The sequence below is a fragment of the Cuculus canorus genome, chromosome 5, assembly GCF_017976375.1.
Source record: "Cuculus canorus isolate bCucCan1 chromosome 5, bCucCan1.pri, whole genome shotgun sequence".
NCBI lineage: Eukaryota > Metazoa > Chordata > Aves > Cuculiformes > Cuculidae > Cuculus > Cuculus canorus.
Window position 1 is genome coordinate 610,911 of NC_071405.1, and position 8,626 is coordinate 619,536.

The 8,626-nt window shown below is 48.0% G+C and overlaps 1 long non-coding RNA gene across 1 annotated transcript; it reads right to left on the bottom strand.

Annotated features, from left to right (window-relative positions):
- Positions 1 to 2,804: 2,804 nt before the first annotated feature.
- Positions 2,805 to 7,079, bottom strand: LOC128852430 (uncharacterized). The gene is made up of 3 exons (XR_008450270.1): positions 6,882 to 7,079; positions 5,870 to 6,080; positions 2,805 to 2,883 (listed from the first exon to the last, which is right to left on the bottom strand). It is a non-coding gene; the product is annotated as an uncharacterized LOC128852430 (long non-coding RNA).
- Positions 7,080 to 8,626: the final 1,547 nt, after the last annotated feature.

An 8,626-nucleotide genomic window follows, 5' to 3' on the forward strand; every position in this document is an offset into this window, starting at 1 on the left:
GTATCCAGTGGTGGAATTGAGTATCCTAAAGAAGGGAAGTAATGAGAGTGCCACAAAGGCTTAAACAAGGCAATCCCCCTCTGGCTGCAGCAGGCGTGGGGAGGAAGAACGGTGCGGGCAGGCTGGAAGTTACAGAGAAACTGCATTAAATGTACAACAGGAACCTGGTCTTTGTGGAAGGCAGACAAAAAAAGAACAAGATATATTGAAAAAGGCCAACAGAGGCTGAAGTAATAAAACACAGCCTGAAAATCCTCCTTTACCTCCCGTTCTGAAGAATGCAGAGGTGATGAGTAGAGCTGTCAAAAGTCTTTTAATGGGAAAGCTGTGATTTATGAGTTTTTGTTTTTCATTACTTTTTTGCCTTTTTTTTTTTCTTTTGAAAGATAAAAACCAAAATTTATTTGGGTAATGCTCAGGTTCCCCCATTTCTGTTGTTTTAAACTGAAAAGGATGGGGCAAAGCAGGCATTGTTTCTGTATTATGTTTTTTAAATATGAGAAAACAAACCTGTAATTCTTAATTATTGTTTAAACTGGAAGAAAGCTTTAGTAAGAACAGAAAGAGAAAGCAGAAAATCTCCTTGTATAATGTGTGCTGACTTTCTTGTCCAGGAAAAAAAATATATTTCCTGTAGGAGAGAACTTGGCTATAGGGGAAAAAAAAATCCCAGTTTTCAGCTAGCTCTATTCAAACAATTTGCAGGCACACAGGTTAGAACTATAGAATTCTTTGGTTGGAAAAGACCTTTGAGATTGAGTCTAACTGTCCCTGTCCACTACTAAACATTTTCTCCAGGCTAAACAGCCCCAGGTCCCTCAGCCACCTCTCATAACCCTTGTTCTCCAGCCCCTTCCCCAGCTGTGTTCCCTCCTCTGGATGTGATCCTGTCCCTCAGTGTCTTTGTTGTAGTGAGGGGGCCTGATTAATTGCATTGATCACATATTTTCATCCACCCCGCTGTTTCCTCTGGCAGCCTACAGAGAGGGAAACCGGGGCTCTGAACCTGAAAGCTGCTTCTTGTGCGAAGTCCCAGTAACAGGAGGCTGACAGTTCACCTTGCTCTCTGAGATTTTCTGCCCCTAAAAAGCCAATAACAGGCATTGTTATCAATATTTTTTAGAATATTGCTTATTGGAGATTGTTGGGTTTTCTCTTGAAGTGCACTTGTTGTTGCACTTCCTTCCATGAGGCTGTGATGATTACATGTAAGATCATGTTAGGAGCGCCACATGTTCTGTTCCCTTCCTATTTGTTTTGCAGGCACACTGAGAACATGCTGGCAGCTACCAGACTTTGCCTGTGCATGAAAAACAAGTGATCATAGTGTTGAGGTGGGAAGGGACCTTTGGAGGTCACCTGCACCAACCACCCTGCTTAGCAGGGCCACCTAAAGCCCATGGTCCAGGGCCATGTCCAGCTGGCTTTTGACTGTCTCCAAGGATAGAGGTGGACTGCTCTGTGATGCGATGTCAAGTCATTCCAGCATCCCATCCCAGGGAGCCCTGGAATAGACAGAAACCTTTTAGAACATTAAATATTCCTGGAGACAGGCTACAAGAGAAATTGTTCGGTTGTTTGAGGCTCCTTTGTAAAGCATGAGGCATAAAGCAAAGGGACACGTGAGTAATGTAGTACCACAAAGCCGCGACTGTAAAAGCTTCAGCAGCCATAAACCACGCCGAGCGGGGTGTCGGGCTGCCGGCTGTATTTTCTGGTAGGCTGAGGAGCAGCCTCCCAGTATGGGAGGGTAATTTGTGAGCCCATCTTGTCGCCAGCGGTTTGATGGAGGACTCCCCAACAGCTCTAACTCCCCGCTATTCAGCTCACATTCAGGTCGTTAGAAGATGCATCCTATGTAGAGCTGCTGTTTCGGGAAGATTGAAGGCAAAGAGCTTCCCTGTGAAAAGTAATCGTATACAGCGAGATGCACACGGGTCTGGGCTTTACTGCTGTTCTATCCATCCCTCTCCCAGCTGTCACTGGGTGCATGTTGCCCTACATTGATCTTACGGAGTTTGATGGGACTCCTTCCTGAAGATGAGCTGAGTGGAAGCAAAGTTTCCAACTTGCTTCTTGCATGCAGGCTTTGCCGTGCAAATGGATCTGCAGTTCCTCATTGTTTCACTTGGTGCGAGAATGAACTCTTCTAACTAAGAGCACTCATTTAATGTTTTCAGGCGAGAGGAGTGTTTGACCATGCTTCACTCGTGACCTTTTCAGTATTCAGTGTTTTGTTTGAGCAGCCACTTTGTCTGGTCCCCAAAGGTTGGCGAGATGTGGAGTGTAAACACAGGACAGTTGGAGCAGCCAAGTAATCAAAGCGTGCTTTGATAGCAAAGGTCACGAGCCTATTGCACAGCGTATTATAATACACAACATTAATTTCCAGAATTTACAGGCAGGAACTTGCACAGAGGAGGTATCTGAGTGTCAGACATGAAAGCTTTGTCCATAAAGAATAGCAGTAGGGAGAGATGGCCTAGGGAATACCGTGTGGTGTGGGAGAGCGTGGTAGACGTTACATAGACAATGAGACCATGCCATTTGAAATTATATGAGGGCAAAGATGACCGCCATCCTTCTGGGCTGCATCAGGCAGTACATGGCCAGCAGGGGTGAGACACAGCTGAGGTGTTGGGATCCCCAGAACAAGGCAGTCATGGTCTCACTGGAGCACATCCAGCAAAGGGCCACCAAAGTGAAGGCACTGAAGCATCTCTTGCACGAGGAGAGGTTGAGGGAGCTGGGATGGCTCAGCCTGGAAAAGAGAAGGGTCAAGAGGGGTCTTAACCATGTGCATACCTGGTGGGAGTGTGAGATGATGGAGCCAGGCTCTTCTCAGCGGTGTCCAAGGACAGGACCAGAGGCAACGGGCACAAACTGAAATGCAGAGAATTCTGATGAAACACAATAGACTTTTGCTGTCGGGATAGTGAAACACTGGAGCAGTTTGCCTAGAGAGGTTTTGGAGTTTCCAGCCTTGGAGAAATTAAAAGTTCAGCACTGTGAGGCTTTGCAAGCTGTATTGGACACCCGTGGATACCCAACAGCGTCCCCATGTATATGAGATGCTGTGCTGAGGGGTCCACTGCTCCTGAGAGAATGACTGTTTTAACTAACTTCATTAATAACACTGGTAATAAATGATCCTCAATTAATTCTTCTCCATTGAAATATTCACTTTGTTGCTCACTCCTGCTAATAGAAAAACAACATTATTTTGTAGGTGCTAAAATCCATCTTCTGTGTACATGGACTATGTTTTTCCTGAAGGAAGCAGGTAGTGTTTTATGGAGAGAAACAGCTACTTTGGGTTTATTATAACAGAGCTAGAAATCATAAATTGCTTGGTTGGAAAAGACCTTTGAGATCGAGTCCAACCACACCTGTCCACTACTAAGCCAGATCCCTCAGCACCTCATCTGCCTGGCTTTTAAACCCCTCCAGGGATGGGGACTCCACCCTCTCCCTGGGCAGCCTCTGCCAGGGCCTGAGGACACTTTCCCTGACGTCCAATCTGAACCTGCCCTGGCACAGCTTGAGGTCATTCCCTCTCATCCTATCGTCTGTCACATGGGAGAAGAGACCAACATCCACCTCACCACAACCTCCTTTCAGGCAACTGTACGCAGTGATGAGGTCTCCCCTCAGCCTCCTCTTCTCCAGGCTAAACAGCCCCAGGTCCCTCAGCCACCCCTCATAACCCCTGTTCTCCAGCCCCTTCCCCAGCTCTGTCCCCTTCTCTGGACTCACTCCAGCCCCTCAATGTCCTTCTTGGAGTGAGAAGCCCAGAACTGAACCCAGGATTTGAGATGTGACCTCGTCAGCACTGAGTGCAGGGGCACAATCCTTCCCTGCTCTTTCTGGTCTCACTGGCACAGGCCAAGACAAAATCAACTTGGTTCTAAGTAGAAGGATGAATCCTTCTCACTTATTCATTTGAGGTGTTTTCATAGCTTTGTCTTCCCTCCTTTCTTCCAGCTTGTTTCTTGTGGTGTAGTGCTGCATCAAGAGACCGTGTTTCACCACCCATACGCCTTGCCGAAAACCCTAATCATCGTGTAGTTCTAATGTCAAAATTGCTACTGAGGCAACAGAATCAAGGTAAAACAACTGGCTTCTTGTTTCTAGAGAGTGACTCTGAATAAGAATTAAATTAATTAATTTGTAGCAACATTGATGCTGGAGAAATGGGAGCTTCCCATGTTCCAGCTTTTGCCTATTGTCTCTTCTCTTGTCTCCACTCTTCTTCAGAAAGAGTCCCTCTCTGCTTTCGGCAAGGTCTCCTTTGCCTCCTCCTCGTCAGGCTGAAGGGATGTGCCTCTCTTAGCACCCTGTTGCTCGGCCTCTGCTTCAGGGACAGCAATTGTGTTCTTCACCTTTGTTTTAATTCTCAGCTGAGGAGGAATATCCGCCCCCCAAAGTGGGTCAGGGTGTAACAAGACCCCTCAGTTCCCCCAAAGGTGGGTCATGGAATGGGGAGACCCCCCCAAAAGTGGGCCATGGTGTAGGCAGACCTGCCCAGTCCTCCCAAAAGTGGGTCAGAGTATGTGGAGACCCCTTTAGCCCCCCAGAGTGGATCTTTCCTCAGCCAAATGTGGACCTGGGCTGGAGTCCAGCCAGCCCTGCAGTCCAGCCTGGCTGGTGGCATCAGGTGAGCTGGAAGAGAGAGCACATTGGTCAGGGATTTGTCTCAGCCAGCTGTGGAAGGGCACTACTGGGGGGTGGTTGAATCTATTGACTTGACTGTCGGTATTACCGCATTGAAGAGTCATTTGGAGCTTATTTCTGCCTGCATTTACTATCCATAATGATCCATCATGCTCAGTGCTATCAATAACTATGCTGTAAGAGCACATTTTTATGTACTTTCTCCACTCACATTTTGCTATAAAGAAAGTGTTTTTAATGTAAAATTCCCCCCCCCCCCCTTTTTTTTCCTCTTGTGCACATGTGCTGAGCTGTATCAAGAGCAGGACTGTGAAACAGATAAAAACCTGGCCATATGCTTTCTTTAAGGTCTTGCAGTGCCTGGAGCCCGTGCAATCTGGCGTGGGCTTCCGAGCGAGCATGAGCAGCCTGAAGGGTTTCCCACATTCTGCTGGCTGGAGGCCCCTCAGCCTACTGGTACGTGGAGAAGGACGTGGGGTGCTGGGGGATGAGAAGGTGGACGTGAGCTGGCAACGTGTGCTCACAGCCCAGAAACCAACCATGTCCTGGGCTGCATCCAAAGCAGTGGGACCAGCAGGGAGGGAGGGGATTCTGCCCTCTGCTCTGCTCTGGTGAGACCCCAACTGGAGCCCTGTGTCCGGTTCTGGAAACCATAACTTAAGAAGGAGGAAGAACTGTTGGAACAGGTCCAGAGGAGGCCAAAGAGATGATCTGAGGGCTGGAGAACCTCTCATATGAGGACAGGCTGAGGGAGTTGGGGTTGTTCTACCTGGAAAAGAGAAGGCTCCAGGGAGACCTTAGAGCAGCTTCCAGGACTGAAAGGGGCTCCAGGAAAGATGAGAGTGGCTTTTTCCAAGGGCCTGGAGTTATAGGATGAGGGGAAATAGCTTTAAATTGGAAGGGAAAGTTTTAATTAGATATTATGAAAATAAATGTTTTGCTGTGAGGGTGGGGAGGCCCTGGCCCAGGCTGCCCAGAGCAGTGGTGGCTGCCCCATCCCTGGAGGGGTTCAAGGTCAGGCTGGATGGGGCTTGGAGCCTCTGATCCAGTGGGAGTTTTCCCTGCCTGTGGCAGGGGGTGGGGCTGGATGGGCTTGGAGGTACTTTTTAGCCCAAACCATTCCATGATTCAATGACCAGTACCCAGGATGAGGACACTCCTGGAAAGCAACTGCTCTTTCTCTATGGCTTCTCACCTGGGGAGATGTCATCTGTCCCATCAAGCAGCAACTTCCACTCCTGTTCTGCAGACAGGGAGCAGCCAAAGCTCTGCCTGGTCTGATCATACTCTTCAGCCACGTGCACTTGCACTGCTGGTGACCAGTCCATCAGCGTAAGTAGGCACGTAGCAGTACCTTGCTGGGAAAGCAATCCATGTTTTTCTTCACTGGTGTCGTATTGCTGCACCTGTTTGAGAGAATGGTATGTTTTAGCCATCCTGATGTTGAGAACTTGTTAGGTTACTTCCATCCCAATGGAAAATTCTGTGCCTTATACTGAAACCTCCTCCCCATTTACCTTGATTCTTAATGAAGGACATTTTAGACTGAAGTCTTGTTTTCTTGTTTTATTAAAAAGCATTAAAAATATTGCTCATAAAATATATATGGGTTTCTGAACTTTTGCTGCTGCTGCAGGGATGGATAAGTACTCTGCACTAATAAAAGCCAAGGAGAAAAAAAGCCAGCAGCTTCCAGAGTCTTGATAGCTTGGTGTGAGCCAAAGCCATCTCTAACTGCTATCAGTTTTTAGAGTGTTCCTCCCCAAGGTGGAGCCGGCGAAGGCTGCGCCACCACTCATGGGTGCCACCAGGGATCACATGTGGTGTTGGGATGCCCTCGTTCAAAGACCAGGAGCCGCATCGCTGGGAGTGGCAGAGCCCACGGCACAGTGGGTACGGAGCCTTTAGGAGGAAGCCAATTTGTTCTCCTGTGTTTCAGATGGAAGTGATAAGAGTTCTAGAATCAAAATGTGAGAGCAACTACCCTGTCATCTTCCCTCTGTGCCTCCATTGGCAAGAGGCTTGGAATAGCAAAACAACTTTTCCACTGAGTCCTGGGCCTACAACTGCTGTAAAGTTTGGCCAAGGAAAAGGATCCTTGCTGATTTGTGCTGCACCCAGACCTGGAGATATCAAACACGACCCTGTCCCTATGCAAGAAATGTCACCAAAGAGCTAAGGATGAGTATTGGACCATCACTTCATACCTGCCATCAGCTCCCGTGGCACCTCTTGGCACTTGGAGCGCAGGCAGGAAAGGCTGTGAAGCTGCATTAAAGCCCAAGGAGGGATTCATGCTGCGGAAGGGCCACAGCCCTGGTGACCATCCAGCCCATGGTGGCTGTGACCTCAAGGTGCCCGTGGCAGGCTCTGGACACAGTGCTGTGGCTGCAGATGTTGATCTGTGGTCTTGTCCTCCTCTGAAAGACTATGGAAAAGAGGGATTCAAAATACTAAGTGAGTGAGGAACAGCAGATTTCTCCCTGCAACACCACAGCTGTCTCTGCCCCGTGGTTTACACGGCTTTAATGTAAGGAATTTCAGTTTTATCCTTCAGTCTTGATGTTTTCCCCAATGGCAGATGCCACTTCAGTGTAAGAAAGCTGCCAGCATGGCAGGGTGCACAGTGTGGCTTTCTGCCCGCCCTTTTCTCCCCAAAACTGCCAGGTAGGCTTCATGTTCTTAGATCTTTCCCAGCCTCTATGATTCTGTCTGGAGTAGTTTGATGAGCCCAGCAATTAGGGAAGATTAAGTGCAGTTTCTGGATCATGGCAGACTGCAACACTGAAGATACACATTTTCTTAATATACGTTTTGAGAACAGCACTATTATTTGACCGTTGGGGCCAAACCTCCAGTGCCAGGCACCTCTCCCACTCCTGGTGGTGTCAGCCTCTGCTGACCCCAGGAGAAATTTTCAGGGGCTCAATTATGTGTTATCACTTCCACCCTGCCCACCCCACTGCTGCTCCTGGCAGCATCCACCCCGTGTATGTGACTTTCTGTCCCCCTCATTTCTGTCTTTCCAAGAGATGTTCATAGTTGATCTGCTGTTGTGCTGAGGGCCCTTGGTTAGTGCTCCCTGGTCCTCTACACCACATCCCCAAGTGCCATGTCGATACAATTTTTGACCCCCTCCAGGGATGGAGACTCCACCGCTGCTCTGGGCAGCCTCTGCCAGGGCTTCACCACTCTTTCGGTAAAGAATTTTTTTCCCTTGGGTTTTCTTTATCTGATTTTTAATTTCTTAGGTGAGGACCATGTCTTTTTCTGCTGAGAACAGAACATCATTGGCAGAACAAGACCTGCTGCATGACTGCATAGGAAAAAGAAGTATCAGTAAAAGGTAAGTTCTAGGTGTGGGTCAACACTTCGTACACAAAAATATAACGCTGAAATTAAAGAGGTGAAAAAACGCAACCAGCAGCTATATAATCCTGGTTGCTGTCAGGAGCCAATAATGCCCAAATCATTCCTTCCTTCAGCACTGCCTGATATCAATCAATCGTGTGCCTGTTGTCAGGACCCCTCAGTACGAGGAACTTACTAATGTGCTATTTCTAAGGGTTTTTTTCACACTTTGCAGGCCATTTGTCTGCTCTGCACCGCACTTTTTCACAGCCTGTTCCCATCTGTTGCTGGTGGAGTTGATAATGTTCCGTACAGCATTGCCTAAACCCCCACCCAGCACTGCAATTAAACGCGCTCACAATCCACTCCAATGTGTGCTGGAATCAGGAAAAACAGAACCGCTGCTCCGGTTCCTTTCAGTCTGGGTGGTTTGGGGAAGTTCCTTCTTTTCTTATTTAGCACTTGACTTTGCGTGAGCAATATTCTCTGCTTTCAGCAGGAAAAATACATTCTATTTTTTGGCTTGTGATGGAGAAATAATAGAGTGGGAGGAAAAACTGTCTGTAACCACCAGCATCATCCACAAAAGCTGGTGAGCTAC